At 41.8% G+C, this 24,914-nt stretch overlaps 1 protein-coding gene across 6 annotated transcripts in view; it reads left to right on the top strand.

Moving 5' to 3' along the window:
- The first annotated feature begins 5,723 nt into the window (after positions 1-5,723).
- Positions 5,724-24,914, top strand: part of Rad54l2 (RAD54 like 2) — a 126,338-nt gene continuing 107,147 nt past the window's right edge. For 5 of the 6 annotated variants that reach the window (XR_003846532.1, XM_008849614.3, XM_029554368.1 and 2 more), the window contains exon 1: positions 5,724-5,946. The gene's annotated coding sequence lies outside the window, so the exon portion shown is untranslated. The other variant, XM_029554364.1, reaches the window with a different exon arrangement.

Consider the following 24,914-nt stretch of genomic DNA (forward strand, 5'->3'; position numbering starts at 1 on the left):
TAATCCCAGCACTCTGGAGGCAGAGGCAGGCGGATCTCTGTGAGTTCAAGGACAGCCTGGTCTACATAGTGAGTTCCAGGACAGCTGGGGCTACAGCGAGACCCTGTCTCAAGAAGACCAAAAAAAAATTTAAAAAATTAAACCAAACAAAATAATCTGATGACACTGTGTGCTCTGCAGAGAGGTTAAAATAGAGTGGTGTGGACTAGAGAGATGGATCAGTGGTTAAGAGCACTTGCTGCTCTTGCAGAGGACCTGGGTTTTGTTCCCAGAACCCACATGGCAGCTAACAACCATCTGTAACTCCAGCTCTAGGGAATCTGATACTTTTCTCTGGTCTCTAAGGGCACAGGCACAGAGTCTCTCTCTCTCTCTCTCTCTCTCTCTCTCTCTCTCTCTCTCTCTCTCTCTTTCTCTCTCTCTCTCCTCTCTCTAGAGAGAGAGAGAGGCAAACATATAAAATTACATTTTAGAAATAGGGTGGCCAGGATTTGGATTGAACCCAGGACCTCGTGTATGTTAGGCAAATAGTCTACCACTGAGCTATACCACCAGCCCATTTTATATAAGAGACAGGGTGTTTGGAAATGCGGTGCAGATAGTAGTGTGCTTGCCTAGCATGCAAGAATCCCTGGGTTCTATCACTAGCACCACATAAATTGGGAGTCGTAACATATGCTTTAATCCCAGCAGTCAAGAGGTAGAGGAAGGAACTTTAAGGTCATTCTTGGCTATACATGGAATTCTGACTAGCCTGAGATATGAGAGACACTGACTCAAACAAACAAACAAGACAGGGTATTTCTATGTTGTCCAGGATGGGCTTGAAATCCTAATCATCCTGCCTTAACCTCCTGACTAGCTGGGATTATAGATGTGCAACATCAACCCCAAGGTTGATGAAAAAACAGAATGGAATTCTTTTTTTAAAAAAATTTAAAAAATATTTATTTTATTTTATGTGTATACGTGTATTGCCTGCATGTAGGTAAGTGCACCCGTGTCGTGCAATGCCCATGGAGGTCAGAAGAGGCAGTTGGACCCCCTGGGACTGGAGTTATGGACAGCTGTTATCTGCTATGTGGATGCTGGGATTCAAACCTGGGTCTTCTGCAAGAACAACCAGTGTTCTTAATCTCTGAGCCATCTCTCCAGGCCCCAGAATGGAATTCTTTTCCTTGACTGTTTTAGGAATTGAATCCAGGGTATACTCTCTACCAATGAGCTAGATCTCCACCCTACCTTCTCTTTTGGGCTTTCTTGAGACAGAGTCTCATATAGCCTAGGTTATCTTTGAACTTGCTATGTAACCCAGGCTGGCCTTTAACTTTTGACACTCTCTCTACCTCCCTCATTAAATTACTCTGATTGGCCTGAACTCACTCTGCAGCCCAGGCTGAACTTGAGCTTCCAGTCTTCCTGTATCAGCCTCTGGAATATCCAGATTATGAACACGTACCAACAGGTTGTCCTTTAGTCACTTTTTCTATGTCATCAATTATTGACTTGTCAAATGCCCATGGTCATTTATCAGTTACAGTGACTGGTCTGCTTCTTTAAGACACTTGCTTCCTCTTCACACCCTTCACAGGGCCAGCTCCAACAGTGACCTCCCCAAGATCACAGGATCAGGAGGAAGAACCAGTGGCTACCTTTCTACCATCCTGGACAGGCATCGAAGGGTACTTACTGAATCCTATACCACCCCTGAGATCTAGCCCTGGAATTCTTCCCTGATCCTTTACAAGGTGCTCTCTAACATTCTTGGCATTCATGTTTCAGGGTACAGGTCACCTCATTAAGGATGGTCTTACTCAATGGCTATCTCTGAATATGCTTTCTCCCATATAGTTCTCTGTTTATGTAATAGCATTTGAAATTATTTATGCTGTTTGTTTTCCCTGTTTAGAAGGTAAGCTATAGGCGGGTGTGGTGGTACATGCCTTTAGTCCCAGCACTACTTGAGAAAAGAGACTAGTTCTCTCCAGATCAATATGATGTGCCCCAGGTAAGATCAGCATCTGAAATACAAATTGGGCAATAAGATAAAAAACAACAACAATAAATATAATTAAGAACAATGAATATCCAAGGTGAGATAGAATTCCTTTTCTCTCTCTCTCTTTTTTTTGTAATAGGGACTTGTTATATAACTCAGGCTGACCTGAAAGTTACTATGTAGCCTACTTGGCCTCAAATGAGTGATTCTCCTGCCATATCCTCCTGAATTCTGGGATTACAGGCATGCAGCACTGTCCCCAGTTGTAGGGGGGCAGATTTCTATTAATCACACTTTGTAGGTTAGATTCCTCCAAACAACTTTAAATACAGTGCTTCATTTATTTTAGTGTGTGGTTATAAGCATGGACTTTGAACTTGGATCTATCCAAACTCCACCTGTCTTTTTACCTTTGAGGTAGAATGACACTCAGTTTTTCTACCTTTGAGGTAGAATGACACTCACTTTTATAAAAGGATTTATTTTTATGTTATGAGTGTTTTGCCTGCATGTATGTATGTCTACTATCTGCATGCAGTGCCCACAGAGGCCAGAAGAGGGTGTTGGGTCCCCTAAATCTGGAGTTACAAATGGTTAAGAGTCACCATGTGGGTGCTGGGGACTGAACCTACATCCTTTGCAAGAGCAGCAGTGTTGTTAACCACTGAACCATTGCTATAGCCCTGGTGCTCACTTTTTACAATATGGATGCAAGGAGTAAATGAATAACAGCTGTAAGATGCCTAAAGTTTTGCCTGTTGTGTCTTGTTATCAACATCCAAAACTATAAGATTGGTACCCAGTAAATAATTGCAAAATGGGAAACTTTATAGTCCTGAAATTGGGCCAGGACTTGATTAAATACCAGGGTGGATTAAAAAAAAAAACAAACTTCCCTTGGGAGGCAGAGGCAGGCAGATCTCTGTGAGTTCAAGGCTAGCCTGGTCTACACAGTGAGTTCCAGGAGAGCTGGGGCTACAGGGAGACCCTGTCTCAAAAAGACCAAAAAAAACCAAAACAATATAAAAAAATCTTCCCTAACAACTGTCTGCAACTCCAGTTCCAGGGGATCTGACAGTCTCTTCTGTCCTCCGCAGGCATTGCATGACGCATGCAGGTAATACATGCATACACATAAAATGAAAATAATAAATAAAATATTTTAGAACTTCCAGGATATTATAACCTGGGTGATGAGGAAAGTATGCAAATAGAAAGTGGGGGAAGAAATCCTAGGATTGAGAGGATAGCTCAAAGGTAAGTTTGCTTGCCTAGCATGCAAATAGCCCTGAATTTGCTCTTCAGCACAGAAAGACAAAACCACACTTTGGGAGGAAACAGACTATGTCCTTGCTGGGCACAGTGGTACACATGGTGCACATCCATAGTTCCAACTACTTGAGGGATTGAGATGGAAGCATTGCTTGAGTTCACGAATTTCAGACCAGCTTATGCAACATAGTGAGACTCTTATCTCAAAACAAAAAATAACAACAAAAACCAGAATAAGATGACTGTTGAAAAAGTAATACAACTGCTGGCATGGTGGTGCCCGCCTTTAATTCCAGCACTTGAGGGGGCAGAGGCAGGTGGCTGTCTGTGAGTTCAAGGCCAGCCTGCTCTACATAGTGAGTTCCAGGCCATCGGGAGATACAGATGGTGAAATAATAGGACTCCTATCCTATTGTGGGGTGGTGAAATAATAGGACTCTTTCTCAAGTCTCTAGCTAGACTTATTGGTGTCATTTTTGTCCCTTTGGGAATCTTTAGGGCTCTCTTGTGAACCTGTTTCAACTTTTGTTTTGTAATCTTACTATGGAGCCCTGATTGGCCTGGTATTTACTATGTAGACTGAGTTGACTTCAAACTTGTAGCAATCTTCCTGCCTCATCCTCCCAAGTGCTGGGATTGTAGGCATGTACCATGTCCAGCTTTTGAACTTCTTTTCACTCTTGAAGCCAAAACTGCTTTGTCACCCAAGGAGTCCAACAAGGAGGCCAACTGGGGAAAAATGAAAGATTGACCTCAGGCTGCCACAAGAAATAAAGCAGTTTTGAGACATGCTTTGTTTATTTACAGCCCAGGATTAAGTCAGTTGTTCTGACTTAAGACAGCAAAGAACCTCCTGAAACTTTGAGCATGCTGCTTTCTAATCTGTGAGTCTACTGTTTCAAGAGGATATCAAAATGCCTTTAGACAAGCAGAACATGTTTGCTACTTCCAGGAGATAATATAAATGGCAACCCAGGTGTTTATGTGTATGACACAATGATAAAAATTTCAGGTGCAAATGATTGATACCCAGAGTCTTTTGGAAGAGTTGCTGGAGATAAGGGAGAAGAATATCAAGGTAAACTTTCCTGAATCTCAGAAGCCAAGGGGATAAATGAGAATGGAAAATTGAGAATATGTGAAATTTATGACACTTTTTGCTTCAGATTTAAAATCCCAAATTGAGCCGGCGCGGTGGCGCATGCCTTTAATCCCCGGCACTAGGGAGGCAGAGGCAGGCGATCCCTGGGAGTTCAAGGCCAGCCTGGTCTACATAGTGAGTTCCAGGACAGCTGGGGCTACACAGAGACCCTGTTCCCAAAAGACCAAAAAAAAAAAAAATCCCAAAAATGTTTAATTTGTGATAATACACTTGTTTTTTTTTTTTTTTTTTTTGGTCTTTTTGAGACAGGGTCTCCCTGTATACCCAGCTGGCCTGGATTCGCTATAGAGATCAGGCTGGCCTCCAACTCACAGAGATCCACCTGCCTCTGCCTCCAGAGTGCTGGGATTAAAGGCGTGTGCCACCATGCTCAGCTGCACTTGTATTTTTATAACCTAATTTGCTCTGAAAATAGCTATATCTGGTATCTAGAGGTGTGAAGATCCAGAAGACAAGGGAGGTGGGGGTTAAGGCAATTTTTATACTCTAAATTTCATGGGGAAAACAAAATAAAAATTTCAAAAAATAGATCCACTTACCTAATGTTTTCATCTTTCACCCATATTCACTTTTTGGGAGGAGAAGAGCGAGCCTGGGAATGTAGTGGAAAGAGCCAACAATACAGTCTCATAGGTAAGTGGAGCTTACGTGATAGCAATCCCCAACTTCAGGGAGGAAATCCTGTAACCTTAAACCGTGTTTGAGTGTCAGTAATCAAGCCCCCATCCCTTGCCTCTGTTTCTTTTATAGGTAATTTTGAAGACAGTTTCATCCAACAGGAACCCCCAGGCACGTAGGAGTGAAGGGGAAAGGGTCTAGAATTACAAGGTGCGCATCAATTTGAGGGGCTCTTGAAGTTCGAAAATATCCTTGATTGGAGGCGACAGTAGTAGTAGCATTCATTATTGGCAATATTAGAAATGACCTTACCCCAATGTAAAGCCTCGTGTCTGCATCATCTCGTTCGTGGTAAGCCTGGGATGTTATCCAAAACTGAGGAGTAAGGAGGAGCTCAGGCTCAATTGTACCGACAGGTTAGTGTGTCTTGTTGGTTAAAATTAGGGAATGCAAATCAGTTCAGTTGGACCCCTCAATTCCAGGCAGATTCTGGCCTTGCATTTCTACGTCTCATTTATTCCAGAAAAGGTCCTCTGTAGTAATTTTTATTCAGGCAAGAATCACCGTTTCTGTCTTAGGCAGGGAAAGAACGACTGGGCTCACAGCGGAACCTTGCTGTCGGTGGTGCGTGTTTCCGTCCGGGTGACCGGGTGAGCGGGCCCAGGAGGGGGAAGCTTTCTGGAGCGGACCGTTAGCGGAGGCTGATAGCGCCGCCGCCGGAGAAGACCGACGCTCGGCCGGAGCCGCCCGCGGCACCCGGGCCTGGCTGGGTGCTTTCCGCTTCAGCTACTGCTCCGGCTCCCGCCGTCACAGACCCCGTCCAGGCAGACGCAGCGGAATACGAGGTCCCTCGGCCCAGCCCGGTCCGGTGCGGCCCGGATCCGTGGCACGGGAGGTGAGAGTCCTTGCTGGACCCCTACTCCCTGCTGGGGCTGCTGGGACCCGCAACAATGGGGTCAGAGTGGGGACGCCGCCACGGTTTCCTGCGTGCAGCTGCCTGAGGCAGCAAGGTAGTCCTGGCGGCTTGGGCCTTGGGGGCGCTGGGTCCGACCTGGGAAACTCCAGTGGCTGGAGCCTTGGCGGGGGTCTTGGCCTCGATCTGGGGTTTCAGTGGCTTGATATTTGGGGATTATTTAGTAGTCAAGGAAGGGAGTCATAATTCCCGAGACTTAACCACAGTGGCTGTGCGCTTTGGCGCTTGATACCAGCGCCCGGAGGCTGACCATACCGTGGCGTGGCTTGCCGGGGGGTTGTGTTTGGAATTTTAAGGGCCTCTGTGGCTTGGTCCTTAAAGCATATAGGGATGCGTATCCTCCCCTTGAGAGGTCTGGGAATTTGTCAGACTAGGCTTGGGCTGGAGAAGCAGCATAGAGAGTTTAGCTTCTCTGAGGGAACTGGTGACTAGCTCCTGGAAAGGCAGGAGATCAGTTGGGCACAAAAGAGTTGAGCAAAGAACTGGATGGATTCTCCGCGGCCTTGAAGGATCTGGTAAAGAGTGGTTTTCAGGTAGGGAACTTTGTCTTAGCAGTGAGTAGCGGCACACAAGTGAATAAATAGTATTGGTTGCCTTGGGTTAGGGTGAGGCCGGTGGGAATTGTGATCGGGAGGGTAGAAGAGGACTGGCAGCTGCTGAGGTCGGAGAATTGGCTTTTTGTGGGTCATGGTGGTGGCAGGCAGGGAGTAGAGCAAGAGACCTTTGCAGAGTGGGCTTCCTGATAGAGAATGACCTCTTACTGCGGGGGAGTGGGTGACTCAGATCTGTTAGATTACTGTCTCTTGCTGGCGGATGTGGCCTGCTGTATTGGTGCCTGGACTTAGTGGATGAAGCTGGAATGGGCATTTGGGAGGCTTAATGAGTTTGTTGCAGAGAAGAGGACCACGTGGACGTTTCCTTCTTATTTCAAGTCAAAGCAGTGACTGTCACTAACAATATTTAAGAATGTCTTAGTGGTATTTGAATTCAAAGCTTTCCTCTGTTCACTTTTTCCCCTTTCTCCTTTTTTTAAATTGTGACTCATACTTTCTTTTTAGCACTATGACTATTGTTTGTAAGGATAAACGGAGACACTGTGTAAATTCTTGGGGGCCTTCAATACAATTCTTATAAAGCTAAACTAATTTAAAAGACTTTCACTAATTTGTGTTCCATTATTTTAGTGTGGGCAGCTGTAGAGAAGGATGTGAAAACTCTACCAATTTATGTTTTTCAAAGCTCTTTAGATCCCTAATACATGAAATTTCATTTTCTCTTACTGCCATGAAATGATTATTGACTCTATTAAATCTTAGTATCATTTCAATACCCTGGCTAACTCTCACAGGACATTATCATCACTAGAAATGTTTTCCATCTTCGGTGATTTTGATTTGTACATTGTATTTCCCTGTTACTATCAATGTCATTGATAGGCAGTGTGCAAACTACAGCTCTAAGGCTTGCAGTTGTGTGCCAAAGCTCTGTATGGACTATTCAGGCAAAAGTTGGTTTGTTGTCTATAGTAAAGGGAAACCCATATGAAGAAAACCAGTATCACAATCAGTGTACCATCTTGAGTTTACCTAGATTTTATTTAGGAGTTATTGCCTAGTTGGAGACTAGTATTAATTGCCAGGTGAGAAGTGAGGTAATTATTTTTGTAACTGAATTGATAGTTCTAATTGTTCTAGGAATTATTTCCTTGAATCTTTAAAATATTTTGTTTATTTTTATTTTATGTGCATGAGTATTACGCTTGCATGTATGTAAGTGCACTCACGTTGTGCAATGCCTGCGGAGATCAGAAGAGGTATCGAATCCTCTGGAACTGGAGTTAGAGACACTTGCTAGCCGCCACGAGGGTGCTAGGAACAAAACCAGGGTCCTCTGTGAGAGCAACCACTGCTCTTTACCACTGAGCCATCTCTCCAGCCCCCTAATTCCTTGAATCTTTAGAAAGTTATTTCTGTTAAAAGGTTTTCTTTTAAATTTTTTTTCTCTTTAATTTTTTTTTTGGGGGGGGAGGGAAGGCAGGATCTCAAACTGTAACTCAGGCCAGCCTGGAACTCAATATGTAGCCTAGACTCCAGCCTGGCCTTGAACTCAGGAAATCCCGCTTCAGCCTCCCAGTGCTGGGATTATAGACCACACTCAGCAAGTCATTTATTCTTGCATAAACTCATTGTCTGTTGCCTTATGCCAGTCACTGTATTAGGTAGCTCTATAGTGGTGATTTTTTGACATTTTAATAGTGTTAGTTTATAGTTTAGGGGTAGCTGTACATGTGTGAAGAAATGAATATACAAGCTTTTATCAGTAAAGCAGTTAAGATTTTGCATTACATTAGTTTTGAGTAGTCATAATTGCTTGTCTTTACATGTTTTCATGCAGAAAGCTTAGCATATGTTCACTTTGCTATGGGGTTTTGCATTATTTTAAATATATCTGTTAAATTTAAAAACTTATGTAGAAAAACCAAAGGGTAAAGCATTTTGTTTCCATGTGTGCTTCAGTGAGCAGTGATTCATAAATACTGTGTACGTATTCAGGTTCTTGAGGCAGTCATCATACTCTCTTCCCTACTATTGTATTTATCTTATTTTATTTTATTTTGAGTGTTATGCTTGCAGGTATGTAAGTGCATCTGTGTCATGCAGTGCCCTTGGAGGTCAGACGAGAGTGTCAGATCCCTTGGAACTAGAGTTAAGGACAATTGTTAGATACCATGTAGGTGCCGGGAACCAAACCCAGGTCCTCTGCAAGAGCAGCTGGTGCTCTTAACTGCTGAGCCATCTCTCCAGCCCCCTGCTATGGTTTTGAGAGAATAAAGGCTTTACTTATCCTCTATGTTGTTGACTTGGAGTGCTGTCCCCTGTAATAGCAGAAATAAGATGGAGGTAAGGTTCAGTTTGTTTGAAGCTGCTTGTCTCAGTTTTTACTGCATAAAATGTAGAGTAAACCTGATTATTTTTTCCTTTGTTAACTTTATCCTAGTAAAAAGTTGTCCCTTTGCGAAATTCTGTGATGAAAAATAGTTAAGACACTTAAATCATAAATAAATAATTTGAAATAACTGATTTTTTTTCAATCTGGGATATTGATCAAAGAAAGTAAAATTTGGTTCATACATTACTTTGAAGGAAGAATAATTATTGGAAGAAGTATTTTTGGCTACATACTCAAGTGAATCAACTTCAGAAAATCTTGGAAAGAAGGCTTGGAGTTTTTTTTTTTCTTTTTTGTTGAATCAGGATCCTATGTAGCTCAGGATGACTTGGAACTCCTGATGCTCCTGCTTCCACCTCACAAGTTCTGGGATTATAGGCATGTGTGTGCTGCCACATCTGGCTAGAATTTTTTTATTTCTTTAGAATATTCTAAATGTCGCTTAGTATAATGGGGGGAGCATAGTCTGTAGAGTCATCCCATCTTTGTTTTTGTTGTTCTTGTTTTGAGATAGGGTTTCATGTAGATCAGACTGGCCTTAAACTCTGTGTAGCTGAGGATGACCTTAAATTTTGGTCTCCTGCCTCTGCCTCCTGAGTGCTGGGATTATAAATGTATACCACAACCCTGGTTTATGCTGAGCTATTTTCTAGCTTCGTGGATAAGTTCTTAACCCCTCTGAGCTTTGTAGGTTGTAGTGTGGAATGGTGATGGTGATGAGAGCATAAGTGCTTCTGGATTCACTAATGGAGACCAGGTTGGCCTTGAACTCACAGAGATCCGCCTGCCTCTGCCTCCTGAGTGCTGGGATCAAAGGTGTGGGCTAACATGCCAGGCTAGAGCATAAGTGCTTTATAGGTGATCAATGCTAGGTGTTAATCAAAGTTACAAGGTATTACTATACAAGGGCTGCGTTTTTAAAGCCAGGCTCACATTGTAGCCTATATTGGCCATGAACTTATAACAGTTTACCTGCTTCAGCCTCTTGAGTGCTGGATTACAGGCATGAGCCACCATACCTGAGCTCAGGGGCCATTATTCTAAGTAGAAATAGTAGAAATGTGGCCAGGTGCTATGTGGAAATGAGGGGCTCAGTTATGTGGTCTGATGCAGAAGGTAAGTGTTCAGTGTGCATCTGCTGGTGCTAAGGTAGGAGGAATTGTTGAGATCATCTTTCTTTAGGACTGGTAAGCAGGAGTCCACATTAAAGTCCAAGGCTATTGACACTGGCTATTTTTTCCCTGGACATTTCAATGGAGAAGCCAGAAGGTAACTGTTTGGCATCCTTGTTTGGGAGTAGTGGATATTTCCCATGACAGAGCACTAGTGTATGGCAGACAGCCTTGTGTTGTGTGGCCTTTGATCAGGATGTTTCTCTGGTTTTCTTCTGCTGGCATCAAGAGATCTGTCTTTGATCTTTATGGAAGCCTCTAGATGCTGGAGAGATTTGTCATCTTTCTTGAATTGGGGCTACTTTGATAGACTAGCACTTTGTTCAGACGTGTTTTTGAGGAACAGAAGGTTCACAAGCTTTGCTATAGAATTGTTCAGTTTAATTTTTTTCCCTGAGAAGAGAAAAAAAAAATCTGGTATCTAAAAGGAAAATTGAGGAGTGGTCATAGTGATTTGAAATAGCTGGTTCTTAAATCCCTTGTAGTCCTGGCCTTAGTGAAAATTTCCCAACATTTTAGAGTGGTCTTTAATTTCAGTTCAGAGTAAATAATATTTCATTGGCTTCAAAATATGAACATCTGGCATGTTTCTGCTTCAGCATCTCACAAAGACCTTTTTTTGACCTGGTCCCTCAGATTTTTTAGTTTCTCCTCTACTATAATTCCTCTGGCACTTGAGACCCACTTATAAATTATAGTTTTGAGACTGACTGATAGACCTTTTGAAGGCCTAGCTCAACTTGTCACCATATTCAGGAAATAGGATTATTTAACCAAGTTTTATTTGAATTCAGTGACTAAAGAACTATTTGTACCAGTTCTGTTTGGCCTAATATTTTACTAATACTAAAACATATTAAGTTACAGTGAACCCCTTGAATGTCCCAACATGCTGTTTTTGTGTGTGACCAACTTTAAGACTTGAGCCAAGAATTCTGACCCTCCCTCTGCCCCTGTTCTCTGTCCCCTGCTTCCCCCAGGGATTGAACTCAGGCTTTTCATGCTAGACAAGTGTTCTCCCACTGACCTTCACCTCCAGCCCCGTTTTTATTTGTTACTGTGTATTTTCCCTTGGATCCTTCAGGTTCAGCAGAATGCCTCTGTGTGCATTGCAATTTGGATATGCTTGTCTAACAATCATACTTCACTGTGCAGTTTTGGTATTTTGTGTTTTTTCCATTCCCAGATTGTAGCCTATTTGAGGACAGGACTTTTTCAACTTATTTTTCTTTACATTTATTTATTTATTTATTTATTTATTTATTTATTTATTTATTTATTATATATGTGTGTACAGTGTACCATGGTGCATATGTGGAGGTCAGTGGACAACTTGTGGGAGTCAGTTCTTTCTTCCATCATGTGGGTTCCAGGGATTCAACTGAGATCATCAGGCTTGACAGCAAGTGCCTTTACCTGCTAAGCCATCTTGCCAGCCTTCAGCATCCCTCACCCCCCAGGGTCTTGCTGTGTATCCCAGGTTGGCCTTGAACTTATGATTTCTTCTACCTCAGCCTCACAAGTGCCGGGATTTCAGACATGTGCCACCATGCCTGCCTGTGTTCATGGATTTACAGCTGGGGACCGTTACTCTCTTTGAGTCTTGTTTCTTTGAAAGCAAATGTAGCAGTTCTTCATTGGAATCATCTAGATCTTCCATTGGCTGTTTATTGCTATAGGCACTTTGTCTTCATATGTTAAAAGTGACTAGTCAGTTTATACTGTTAGGTCTAGACAGCTACTGCCAAGCTGCCATCTATTTGGGAAATGAATTTAACAGCAGGATATTGTGAGCTGTGCTGGCTCATGGACCTTTGGAAAAGGCTAGCTAGAGTCTTGGTTACCATCTCAGGAAAGAATTGTTTGACTAAACTTTATTCAGGATTTTGAATTCAATGACTTTGAAACTATTTGTACCAGTTCTCTGCTCAGCCTAGTATCGGCCATGATAAACTACTTAAGAGACTCTATGCTCTGATTATTTACCTGGAAGGTACAGAAGTATGCTGATGCCTTCAGTCACTTGCTTGACCTTGACTTCCTCCCTCCCTGCCATGTAGCCCTTGCTGTCCTGGAACTTGATACATAGACCAGGCTCAATTCCTAGCACCTGCATGGTGGCTACAAACCGTCCTTAACCAGGGGAATCTGAAGCCCTCTTCTGACCTCTGCAGCATTGCACAATACAGGTGCACTCACATACAAGCAGGCAATACACTCATACACATAAAGTAAGGATAATAAATAAAATATTTTTAAAAAGATAAAAATAGGGGCTGGAGAGATGACTCAGTGGTTAAGAACACTGGTTGTTCTTGCAGAAGACCTGGGTTCGAGTCACAGCACCTATATAGCAGCTGACAACTGTCCGTAACTCCAGTTCCAGGGGATCCGACAGCCTCTTCTGTTCTCCGCAGGCATTGCACGACACAAGTGCACTTACCTACATGCAGGCAATACATGCATGCACATAAAAAATAATAAAATATTAAAAAAAGATAAAAATGGATATCAGATAAAAAGGAAAACTGAGCCGGGCGTGGTGACACACAACTTTAATCCCAGCACTCCGAGGCAGAGGCAGGCAGATCTCTGTGAGTTCAAGGCCAGCCTGCTCTACATACTGAGTTCCAGCTGGGACTACAGGGAGATCCTGTCTCAAAAAAGAAAACCGAGGCAAAGCATAAGGAACTATAAATTGACAACAGCTGTTAAATTGAAGCTATTTTGTGAGCAGTGTTACAGTGTGAGAAGTTGCTGTAGTATAGATCAAAAGCAATGAAAACATGGACAGTCTCAGCCAGCACAAGCACATTGAAGGTGCTAACACTCATTTACAGTTGTATAGCAGCATTGATGAGTAATTACATTAGGCAGAAATGAAAAATACTTGCTTTACTGTGTTAAATTCAGCATATGTATATATATATTAACTTTTTATTTGTTTTGTTTTGTTTTGCTTTTGTTTTTGTTTTGAGACAGTCTCATTCTGTAGCCAAAGGCTAACCTGGAACTCAGAGAAGGCTTCTGGCTTCAGCTTTCCAGGTGCTGAAATTATAGGCGTGTATCACCATGTACCAATTAAAAAATAACTTCTATGCATTTGCTTTGTCCTCTCCCAATAATCCTGGGAGGCAGATATTCCTATTTTATAGATGAAGAAGCAAATGAAAATAAATGAAGTAGTTTCTTTTTTTAAAAATATTTTATTATTTTTATTTTATGTGTATGAGTGTATTGCCTGCATGTATGTGAGCGCACCCGTGTCATGCAATGCTGCGGAGGTCAGAAGAGGGCTTGTGATTCCCCTGGAACTGGAGTTAAGGATGGTTTGTAGCCGCTATGTGGGCGCTGGGAATCGAACCCAGGTCCTCTGCAAGAGCAGTCAGTGCTCTTGATTGCTGAGACCTCTCTTACTTTGTAGACCAGGCTGGCCTTGAACTCACAGAGATCTGTCTGCCTCCGCCTCCCGAGTGCTGGGATTAAAATTGTGGGCCACCACACCTGGCTTATTTTATTTTATTTAGATTTTTGGTTTTTTGAGACAGGATCTCTGGTAACTTGGGTTGGCTTTGAACTTGAAGCTGAGGATGATCTTGAACTCCTGATTCTCTTGCCTTCATCTCTCAAGTGCTGAGATTCTAAGCCTGTACTACCTACCATGCCTGGCTTCAACATATATTCAAAACTAATTTATGTAACTATGTACTAGATACTGTGCTAAATACTTTCTCCCTCACTTATTGAAAATGTAATCTTTTTAGCTCAGATGAGCCTGGAACTCTGTATGTAGCTCAGACTTACTTGGACCTTGTGGCATTTTCCCTGCCCCAGCCTCCCAATGCTGTAATTATAGAAGTGAGCCATCACACCTGGCTTAAGATATCTACTGTTACTCTTATTTTGTAAATGAAGGAGCAGAGATTTAGAAAAATTAACTTAATTCATGTTTTTTTTTTTTTTTTTGATGACCCAATAGGTTTCATTGGGATTGTTTACAGTGGCCTAGGTGAGAGATTATTTACAGGAGCATGTGCTTACCATTTTCAGGAAGTGTTTTAAGTTCACAGTAGAATTTATCAAAGTATAGAGTTCTTTGCCCCCATACATGCAGTGGCTCCCCCATTTTCAACATCTTGTATCAGAGTATTATGTTTGTATTATCTTTATTTTGTTTTTATGGTGCTGGGGCTCAAACCCAGGGCATCAAGCATGCTACACAAACATTCTACCATCGAGCTCCCAGCCCTTGTATCACCTTAAATTTAAAAAAATTATTTTTTTTTATTTTATATGTATGAATGTTTTGTTAAGTGTACCACATCTGGGCAGGTGCCCATGGAGACCAGAAGAGGGGATTGGATCTGCTGGAACTGGTGTTACGGGCATTTATGAGCCATCTTGTGGGTGCTGGGGAATGAACATGGGTCCTCTGCAAGAGCAGCAAGTGCTCTTAACCCTTGAGCCACCTCTGCAGCCCCTAAACCAGGTTCTAAACAGGACTGTTTAAATAATGGGATCTTTTCTCCTGTGTGACACTGTATACAGATGACAGAAATAACAAGAGTTTTATTGATTGTTTTATGTGTTTAACATCTAGATTAAACTAGATGCACTGCATGTTATATAAAAGCACTTATTGGTTGCTTTGAATATATTAAATCTACATAACTTTAACTCTATAAACTTTTGCATAACATTTAGACAAATCTCAGACACACAACATATTAAGTCCTCAGATGCAAATATATATATAAATTTTTTTTACAGAACTATATAGGGTGTCAAATATAGTATAATATAAAATATTGACTGTTTATTTGACCAAAGTCATAAAATGATCACTTAAAGGACTTTAAAGCAGGTAAATAGCTGGGTATGGTGGTACATGCCTATAATCCTAGCATATAGGAGCTAGAGGTAGGAGGATTAGGGCTTCAAGGCCAGCCTCCACTACATAGGGACTTGCAGGCCAATCTGGGCAATATGAGACTCTGTCACAAATCCCAAGAAACTAAAACACCAAGCCTTCTTTGAAGATAATTTCCCCAAGAAATGAAAACCTAAGAGACAGCAGAAAACACAAGAAATTATCTTGATGAAATGAAATTTTTGTTCATTAAACCACTTCTTTGTGACTATTACTAAGAGGAGATCAGTAGTTTAAGAAAACTTTATTGTGGGACTAGAGGGAAGGCTTAGAGATTAAGAGCGCTGGCTGCTCTTGCAGAGGACCTGGGTTCAAATCCTAGCACTTACATGGTGACTAACAACTATCATAACTCCAGCTCCAGGGAATCTTACACCCTCTTCTGACCTCTGTGGACATTGCACCAACGTGGGTACGCTTATATACATGTAGGCAATACACTCATACACATAAAATAAAAAACAAAATACTTAAAACTTTGTTGCTTTATCAGTACTTTAAATAAAATTTTAAAAATTTTGGAATTTTTCTGTGCATGAGTGTTTTGCCTGAATATATGTAAGTGTAATGCCCATGGATGCTAGAAGAGGGCATTGGACAGTTTTTAGCTACCATGTGGGTGGTGGTAATTGAACTTCAGTTTGCTGCAAGAGCAACCAGTGCCCTTAACCACTGAAGCATCTTTCCAGGCCCTACTGTTCTGTTTTGTTTATTTTATTTTTTGGTCTTTTCGAGACAGGGTCTCCCTGGAGCCCAGGCTGGCCTAGAACTTACTATGTAGACCAGACTGGCCTTGATCTCCACCTGCTTCTGCCTCCCAAATGATGGGATTAAAGACATGTACCACAATGCCCAGCTTTCCAGCCCCTACTTTAAAGTTTTTTTTTTAAACATTTATTTAGTGTTTATGTGTGTGGATGGCCTTGAACTCCTAATCTTCTTGCCTCTGCCTCCCTAGTCCTGGGATTATAGGTGTATGACACTGTCCTGGTTTTTTCCTTCATTGCTGTGACAAAACACTCTGACCACTACCAACTTGGAGAGGAAAGGGTTTATTTAGCTTACATATCCTGGGTCATAGTTCATCCAGAAGCCCAAGGTAGGAACTCAGGGCAGGAACCTGGAGGCAGGAGCTAGAGCACAGGCCATGGGGGAATACTGCTTACTGGCTTGCTCCCTTGGCCCCTGCTCAGCCTGCTTTCTTATGCAACACAGGCCCACCTGCCTAGGGGTGGCACCACCCACAGTGGGCTGGGCCCTCCCACATCACTCATCAAGAAGATGCCCTTCAGACATGGCCACAGGCCAGTCCAATAGAGGCAATTCCCCAATTGAGGCTCCCTCAACCCAGGCGTGTCAAGTTGACACTAAAGCTATACTCTGTAAAAAACTCTTTAATTTAAAAATTTAGACATTTTGGGTTCTTTCCTCACTAGCCCACTCTTCTATTCTTGAGTGTGCTTGCTTTTTTTTTAAGATTTATTTTTATTTATGTGTGTAAATGTGTTGTCTGTGTGTCTGCCATGTGTGTGCAGGTGCTCAGGGAGACCAGAAGAGAATGTTGGATTCATTGGGGCTGGAGCCACCAGATGTGGCTGGGAACTGAATTCAGATCCTCTGGAAGAGCAGGAAGTACTCTCCAGCTCCTGTTTGTCCTTTGTTTTTTATTTTTTGGCTTTTTGAGACAGGTCTTCCATAGCCCTAGCTGGCCTGGAACACACTATGTAGATCAGGCTGGCCTCAATCTTATGGAGATCTGCCTGCCTTTGCCCCCCAAATGCTGAGATTAAAGAAACCTTTCTTATCCAAAAACATTTTCCTTTTCTTTAACCTTGTTTACCAAAATATGTATTTCCATACCTTTAGCTTTTTAATGTCTTTTTCCTACTTGTTGTTTCCTTCTTTTCTTTGTAAAGATTTTTTATTTTTATTTTTATTTTATTTTAGGTCTTTTTTGAGATGGGGCCTCCTTGTAGCCCCAGCTGTCCTGGAACTCACTATGTAGACCAGGCTGGCCTCAAACTCACAAAGATCCACCTGCCTCTGCCTCCCAAGTGCTGGGATTAAAGGCGTGTGCTACCATGCCCAGCAGATTTGTTTTTATTTTTAATTATGTGTGAGTGTGTCTGTATGTGGGTATGTGCATGTGAGTGCAGTGCCTGTAGAGGCCAGAAGAGGGCATCTGATCCTCTGGAACTGGAGTTAGAGGTATTTGAGAGCTGCTTGATAATGGGTGCTGGGAACCAAACTTGAGTCCTTTGGAAGAGTAGCTATTGCTCTTAACTACTGAGCCATCTCTCTAGCCCTCTTTCTTTGCTTTCTTTAAATTTATAATTTGCAACATTCCTTTAAAAATTACTGAATTTGGCCAGGCGTGGTGGCACATGCCTTTAATCCCAGCACTCAGGAGGCAGAGGCAGAGGCAGAAGCAAAGGCAGAGGCAGGCTGTTCTCCAGTTCAAGGCCAGCCTGATCTACATAGTTCCAGGCCAGCTGTGACTACAGGGAGACCCTGTCTCAAAAAGCAAAGAAAAAAAAAATAAATAAGAGCTCTAGAATATGAGAACTGGCTGTCTAGAGTGCAGGGAAGATTTTTAGAAAAGAGAAAATGTGGAATTTAAGAGAGGATATGTAACTTGGGAGTTGGAGGCAGGAAGGCCGGGAGTTCATGTTCATCTTCTGTTATCTAGACAGTCCAGGGCATTCTGAACTACATGAAACCTGGGTCTCAGGAGATGTAAATAAACACAATAGGACGTAACAGGGACATATATGATGCCATGCCCAAGTCTTATGGGCAGGAAGTTTCAGGAAGGTCCTTGCAGGGCTGTCAACTTCCTGATTCTTGTCAAGAGCCCCAAGCTTCCAGTGGAGATTTCTCTCAGTTTATCAGAACTGAAGTCTCCCAGGGATTGGGCATTTCCCACTGTGTGTCTTTTTAGGCAGGCATTTCTGCCTTACAGTAGATACCAGAAACAGATTAAAAAAAAAAAAAAATTCCGAACATTCTTTCACTGCCGATTGGTTGCTTTCTCATTCACAAGAAACAATTCTCCCATGGCGAGTGTCGCTGATTGGATTATATCCGACCCTGGATACCAAATCTGTTACTGTTACTAGCTTTTGCCCCCAAATGGGATCTTTCTTCCCTTTTGGAATTGTGGAATAAATAACAAGACCACCAACTGAGCAGTGAAGACTTTTTTGTTCTTGGGTAAGATAAGAACTGGGGGTCGGAGAGATGACTCAGTGGTTAAGCGCACTGGCTGCTTTTGCAGAGGACCCGGGTTTGGTTCTCAGCACCCACTTGGTGATTAGCAGTGGTTGGCAACTACAGTTTCATGGATCTGATGCCCTCATCTAGCCTCTGTAGGCATTGCACACACCTGGTGCATGTACATACATACAGGCAAAGCACTAGTTATTAAAAAACAGCAGGACAACCAGCACTTGGGAGGCAGAGGCAGGTGGATCTCTCTGAGTTCAAGGCCAGCCTGGTCTACATAATGAGTTCCAGGACAGACAGCTGGGGCTACAGGGAGGCCCTGTCTCAAAAAGACAAAAAAAAAAAGACAAAAAAAAAGAAAAAAAACAGTAGGACAATTGAGAGATAAGCCTTCAGATCCACTCCTCTCTTACTACTTGTCTGTCTGAAAGGATGGACTTTTACCCATATTTCTCAAGTTAAAAATCTCCTTGGGAATTAAAAAAATCAATAGAAAATATATTTTAAGTATTTTATTTACTATTTTTATTTCGTGTGTATGAGTGTATTGCCTGCATGTATATAAATGCATTCATGTTGTTCAGTGCCTGGGGAGGTCAGAAGAAGGTGTCAGATCCCCTGGAGCTGGAGTTATAGATGGTTGTTAGCTAACATGTGGCATGTTGGTGCTGGGAACTGAACCTGGGTCCTCTGCAACAGCAGCCAGCGCTCTCAACCACTAAGTCATCTCTACAGCCCCAATAAAAATATTTTTTAAAGAAGATAGAAAGTTCCTATAACTGAGATTGCTTAAAAGGTAATTTTCAAACATGCTATTTATATGATGAGCATCTTTAAACATAGAGAAGTTCTCATAGTAACTAATACGAGAAGACCATTCTAGTCTCTCTTTTCTTCCCCTTTTCCTACCTTCCTTTCTTTTCTTTTAAAAAAATTGGTATTTTGAGACAGAATTTTGCTTTGTAGCCCAGGCTAACCTGGATTTGAGATCTTTCTGCTTTAGCCATGTAGGTGTTGGGACTATAGGCGTGTTCTACCATACCTGACTTACTTCCATTTTAGAGATGAGGAAGTAAGCATAAAGAGACCAAGTCACTTGTAAAATCTTAGTTCTGGCTGGCATAACCAAAACCCATCAATTAGGTTTAAATAAAACAAATTTATTTCTTAAGTTCTGGAGGATGGGAATTCCAGGGTCAAAATGCTGGATGATTTGGTTCCTCCTGGTAACAACTTTCCCCTTGTTTGCAAGTGATATCTTCTTACTGTACTCCCACATGGCAGATAGAGAGTTCATATTTCCAAGTATTTCTTCTTAAGGCACCAATCCCATTTAATGAAGGCTTGCACCTTTATGATCTAATTGCCTCTCAAATGTCTTATATCCAGGTACAATTAAAGGTTCTGAATATCCCACCTCCAGATACATTTAAAGGTATTAAAGTTCAATGTAAAAATTTGAAGGTAGGGGCTTGGAGAGATGGCTCAGCGGTTAAGAATGCTTATTGCTCTTGGAGAGGACCCAAGTTCTATTCCCAGCATCCATATCAGGTGGTTTACAACTGTAACTCCAGTTCCAGAGACTCTGACATCCTCCAGCCTCTGTGGGCACCTGCATGCATGTGATGCACATAAACTCTTGCAGGCAGACATACATACACATACATAAAAAAATAAAATAAATCTTCAAAACAATCAAACCATAGCATTCACTATTAGTGGAAACATAATCTATATTTGTAACAAGCTCTCCCAATTCTGACACCTTAACAGATTTAGAAAACATCAGGCAGTCTCCAACCCTTTTTAGAATTCACGCCCTAAGTGTTACCATTCTCTGTAGTTTCAGTGGCTCTTCCTTCTAATATACATATAGTTCTGTAGAGTTTGACCCTTTTGGGGTCAAACTCATCTTGCTGAAGTCTGCCTGATTCTTTTCCTTCCCTCCGTGACTCTCTGTGTAGACCTCTTTAAACCACCTCTCCTGGGTTAGCCCATCCCTGACTACCCTCTCTCACTACACACACTCTTGGGTATCTTCTTTGTTTGAGGCTTGGGCTACCAGAATGCAGTGAGAACACCCCAGTCCTTGACTCCAGTCTGTTTTCTAGTTGCCTCTTATCATTTCAGTGTTAGCAACACTGTTACCCACCTGTTGTTTAAGCTGGATACTGGAGGCCACAGATAAGCACTTGGGTTTTGAAGTGGAAGTCTATGTCAGAATCACATTCCTACTATTCTGTCTTTTTGTATATTTAGGGCAAGTCACTTAACCTCTTTAACCTTGAGATTCCTTTTCTGTGGAATGATGATGATGATGGTACCTTCCTTCTGGTATGGTGAGGATTCAGTGGGAGAATGTATACAAGAAAGGTGACAGTTTGGTGTAGAACCCTTGCTATATGCCAGGAATATTGTAGCTGGAAAATAGTGATTGCTAGACTGCTGTCATGGGGCTTCAGCTGGCTACTGCGGTTGTACTGGTTTTACCTCCTTAGTTTCTGGTGTTCTTTTTGCTCTTCCCATTGCCATTATTGTAGTTCAAGGTCTCATCACTTCTTGCCCAGTTGGTTGCAACCTAATTTCCCTACCTTCATACAGCCACCTGAAATTTTTTGGGTTTTGTTTTAAATTTATATGAAGCTACTTGCCTATTTGAGATCCCTCAGTGGTTTCAATGAGAGCAAATGGGTTGAGGGGAGGATTTTGTGGATGTAGATAAGGAGGCTGCTTAAGAACTCGGTGACATAGTTGTCACATCTGCTACAAGCATAGAGAGGAAAGTAGTACTAAGTGCCATGTATTTACTAATCCTTGTTTAAGTCAAAGCTTGGGGGTGGAGAGATGGCTCTCCAGTTACGAGCACTGACTGCTTTTCCAGAGGACCCAGGTTCCATTCCAGCACCCACATGGTGACTGTCAGCTGTCCATAGCTCCAGTTCCAGGCCAATGCCTCTTCTGACCCATGGGCGTTGTACAACATGGGTATACTTACATACATGCAGGCAATACACTCATACACATAAAATAGTAAATAAACAACAAAACAAAACAAAAGCTTCAATTCCTTAGTAAGTTCCCAGGATATGTTCAATCAAAATCTAACTGTCTAGTGTTTATCTCTTGCAGTATCCTCAGTTATTCCTCTCTAGTCCCATGGAGATGTACTTCCGTATATACTGTTCCCTCTCCCTAAGTAAGGAAAGCTTACTGCTTAAGGAAAGCTGTCTTGTAACACTCAGATCTGTTACTTTCTCCAGGAAGCATTTTACATTTTATTTATTTTAATTTTATGTGTGTATGAATGTATTGCCTGCATCTATGTAAGTGCACCCAAGTTGTACAGTGCCCACAGAGGTTAAAAGAAGGTCTTAGATCCCCTGGAACTAGAGTTATGGATGGTTGTTAGACACCATGTAGGTGCTGGGAATTAAATCTGGGTCCTCTGTAAAAGCAGTCAGTGCTCTTAACTGCTGAGACATCTCTCTAGCCCCGGGGAAGCATTTTAAAAATTAAAAAAAAAAAAAATCACATCAATTGGACCAGGTGGCACACACACCTTTAATCCCAGCAGTTGGGAGGCAGAGGCAGGTAGATCTCTTGTGAGTTTGAGGCCAGCCTCGTCTACATAGTGAGTTTCAGGCTAGCCAGAGCTACATAGTAAGATCTTGTCTCGAAAATAAAATTTGTTTATTGTGTGAGTTTGTGTGTGTGTGTGCACATGTGAAGGTCAAAGGACAACTTTTAGGAGTTTGTGGGTCATGTGGGTCCCAGGAATCAAACTCAGATCATCAGGCTTGGCAACAAGCATCTTTATCCAAATAATCATTCCTAGTTCCTCCCCCTTATCAAAGCACTAAATGATCTAAGCATTTTATATATGTGGAACTGTCTAATATGCTGCTCTTTTATTATTTGTTTTTGTTTTTTGAGACAGTCTCACTCTGTAGGCCAGTGTAGCCTCAGCTGGCCTTGAATTGTGACATTCTTCCTGCTGCAACCTCCAGAGTGTGGAGATTACAGGTATGAGCTGTCAGGCTTGGCACTTGAGTCTTTTTATTCCTGAGTAATACAAATATATTTTCTACATTTTACTTGGCCAACCATCAGGTGATAGGAGAATCTTAGTCATTTTTAATACTGTTGTACTTACCAGGCTATACTTACATATGTGCATCAGTTGACTGGACCATGCCTGGAGGGCTCCTGTCAGTGTCATTCAGGACACTGATAGGTTATTTATTTTTATTTGTTTTAATTTTGGGTGGTTTGTGTGTGTGTGTGTGTGTGTGTGTGTGTGTGTGTGTGTATGTGTGTGTGTGTGTGTGGCAGGGACTTACCTATGTAGCCTTGACTACCCTGGAACTTGTTAGGTAGGCCAGGCTAGCCTTGAACTCACAGAGATCTCCTGAGTGTTGGGACTAAAGGCGTTGTACCACCATGCCCAGCTGCTTATTATTATTATTATTATTATTTTTTTTTTTTGAGACAGGGTCTCCTGTAACTGTGGCTGACCTTGGACTCCCAATTCTCTTGCCTCTACCTCCCAAGTACTGGAATTACAGGTAAATATAGGGAATTCTTGAGCATTGACAGAAGAGAAATTGTTTAGGTGGCTAAGTGAGTTGTTGATACTGGGTTGGTTAGTGTTCTACAGGAAAAACAAAAGAGTAAGCAAAGGCTATATAGAATTATTGACTCATAAAGACTTACTAGGAATGATGAAGGGGAGGATGAGTAGGGATAGCTTATAGATTGGCATTTTCATAAAATTACTGTATTGATCCAAGCAACAAAACAGCATGAATAGTTTAATTTCTGAATGGAACATTGGTTGCTGTAAAAGATATGTATGGGGCTATCTCATCTATAGGGCTTCCAAATGAGCTGGCATCTAGTTTATATGGTATTTTCACAAGTGACATTTCTGTAGGAGTCGTTTGTGTTGTGGTAAGTTATTGTGGTAAGTTATTGCAATCTTACTACATTGCCAGGTCATATACTATGTAAATTCTTACAGCTCAGGGTGTAGGCATTGCTTCCCCAATTTGTGTAGATGAGGAGAAGCTAAGTAATTTGCTCCAGTAAAATGGTGTCATTGAATTAGGTCTCTGTGACACCAAAGAGCTCCCACCTTGCAGTAGGAAACTGCTGCCTTTTCAGTGGTACTGATGGTAAAAGTTGAGATATGTGTGGAATCTAATGTTCAGCCTGAGAGATGATAGCAGCATTAGTATACCCTGGTTACTTACAGAGACTTACATAAGAAACTCTTTTACTCTTCACTGAGGCTTGAAGAACAATATTATTTTACCTCATAATTTTTTTTTCCTTTACCTAGGTGGAGTCTTGCTAATTGCTTAGGGTAGTCTCAAATTACAGGGCTTAATTCTCTTGCCTCACCTTTGGTATAGCACAGACTGTTGTATGTGTGTATCACCATACCCAGCAAAATAGTTCAAAATCGGCTATCTCTCTCCCCATCCCCTCCTCCCCGCTTCTGCCTCCTCTGCCTCTGTGGTTTTATTTTATTTTATTTTATTTTTATTTTTTGAGACAAAATCAGGTAGCCCAGACAACCATGAACTCATTATAAAAGTGGGATTGGCCTTGAACTTCTGATTTTTCTGCTTCAACCTCTTGACCATTGGAATTACAAGCATGAGCCACCATGCTTAACTTCACCCCCACTCCTGCCCTCCACCCCTACCTCTTTCAAGGTAGGGTTTTGCTATGTAGTCCAGGCTAGCTTAAACTCCATCCTCCTGCCTCAGCTTCCTGAGCACTCCCATTCCAGGTGTTGCCACCACTCCTAGCTTAGCCTTATATTCTGTACCCCATGTTATTTAATCTACAATTCTTCCAATAAACTTTTCTCCCTTTTTAAAATTTAGAGATGGTACAGATTGAACTCAGGGCCAGACAAGTGCTCTACCATTGAGCTGCACCCACAGTCCCTTATACTGTGCTAAGCTGTGTATCTTCAGGTAAATAGTACAGTTGAAGTTTATTCATCACTTGATCTGTTATTTAATTAAAAATGTGTTGTGCTTGCTTGCGTGTGTGTGTGTGTGTGTGTGTGTGTATGTGTGTGTGCATGTACAAGCCAGAGATTGATGCTAAGTGCCTTCCTCTATTTCTTTCCACATTATATTTTGAAGAGATGGGGTCTTTCACTGAAACTGGAGTTCACTGATGGCTAGACTGACTGGCCAGTGAGCATACCACCCTCTGCCCCTGCTTCTACCTCCTACTGCTGGGATTACAGGTGCACACCACCACCACACCTGACTTTTTTTTGTTGTTAGCTTTAATTTTTAAATTTAATTTAAATTTATTTCTTAACATTTAAATTTTTTTTTCAATTTAATAACCACATGATTAGAAGCATTTCATTACAGCTTTAATATATTCAGTAACACATTCCAGAGCAAGGATACATCTCTTTCAAAGGTGGCTGTAAATTTTTAGGTTCACAGTTGAATTAATCCAGTTACACAACATTGAACTCAGTATAAGCCCTGTCAGACATAAAATTGAATGAATTTTTAACCTTTAAAAACGGTCTTCATTTCATTTTAGAATATATTGTTCCTTGCAGAAAGACTCATTGT

This window comes from Nannospalax galili, unplaced genomic scaffold (genome assembly GCF_000622305.1).
Source record: "Nannospalax galili isolate Female #2095 unplaced genomic scaffold, S.galili_v1.0 scaffold851, whole genome shotgun sequence".
Taxonomy (NCBI): Eukaryota; Metazoa; Chordata; class Mammalia; order Rodentia; family Spalacidae; genus Nannospalax; species Nannospalax galili.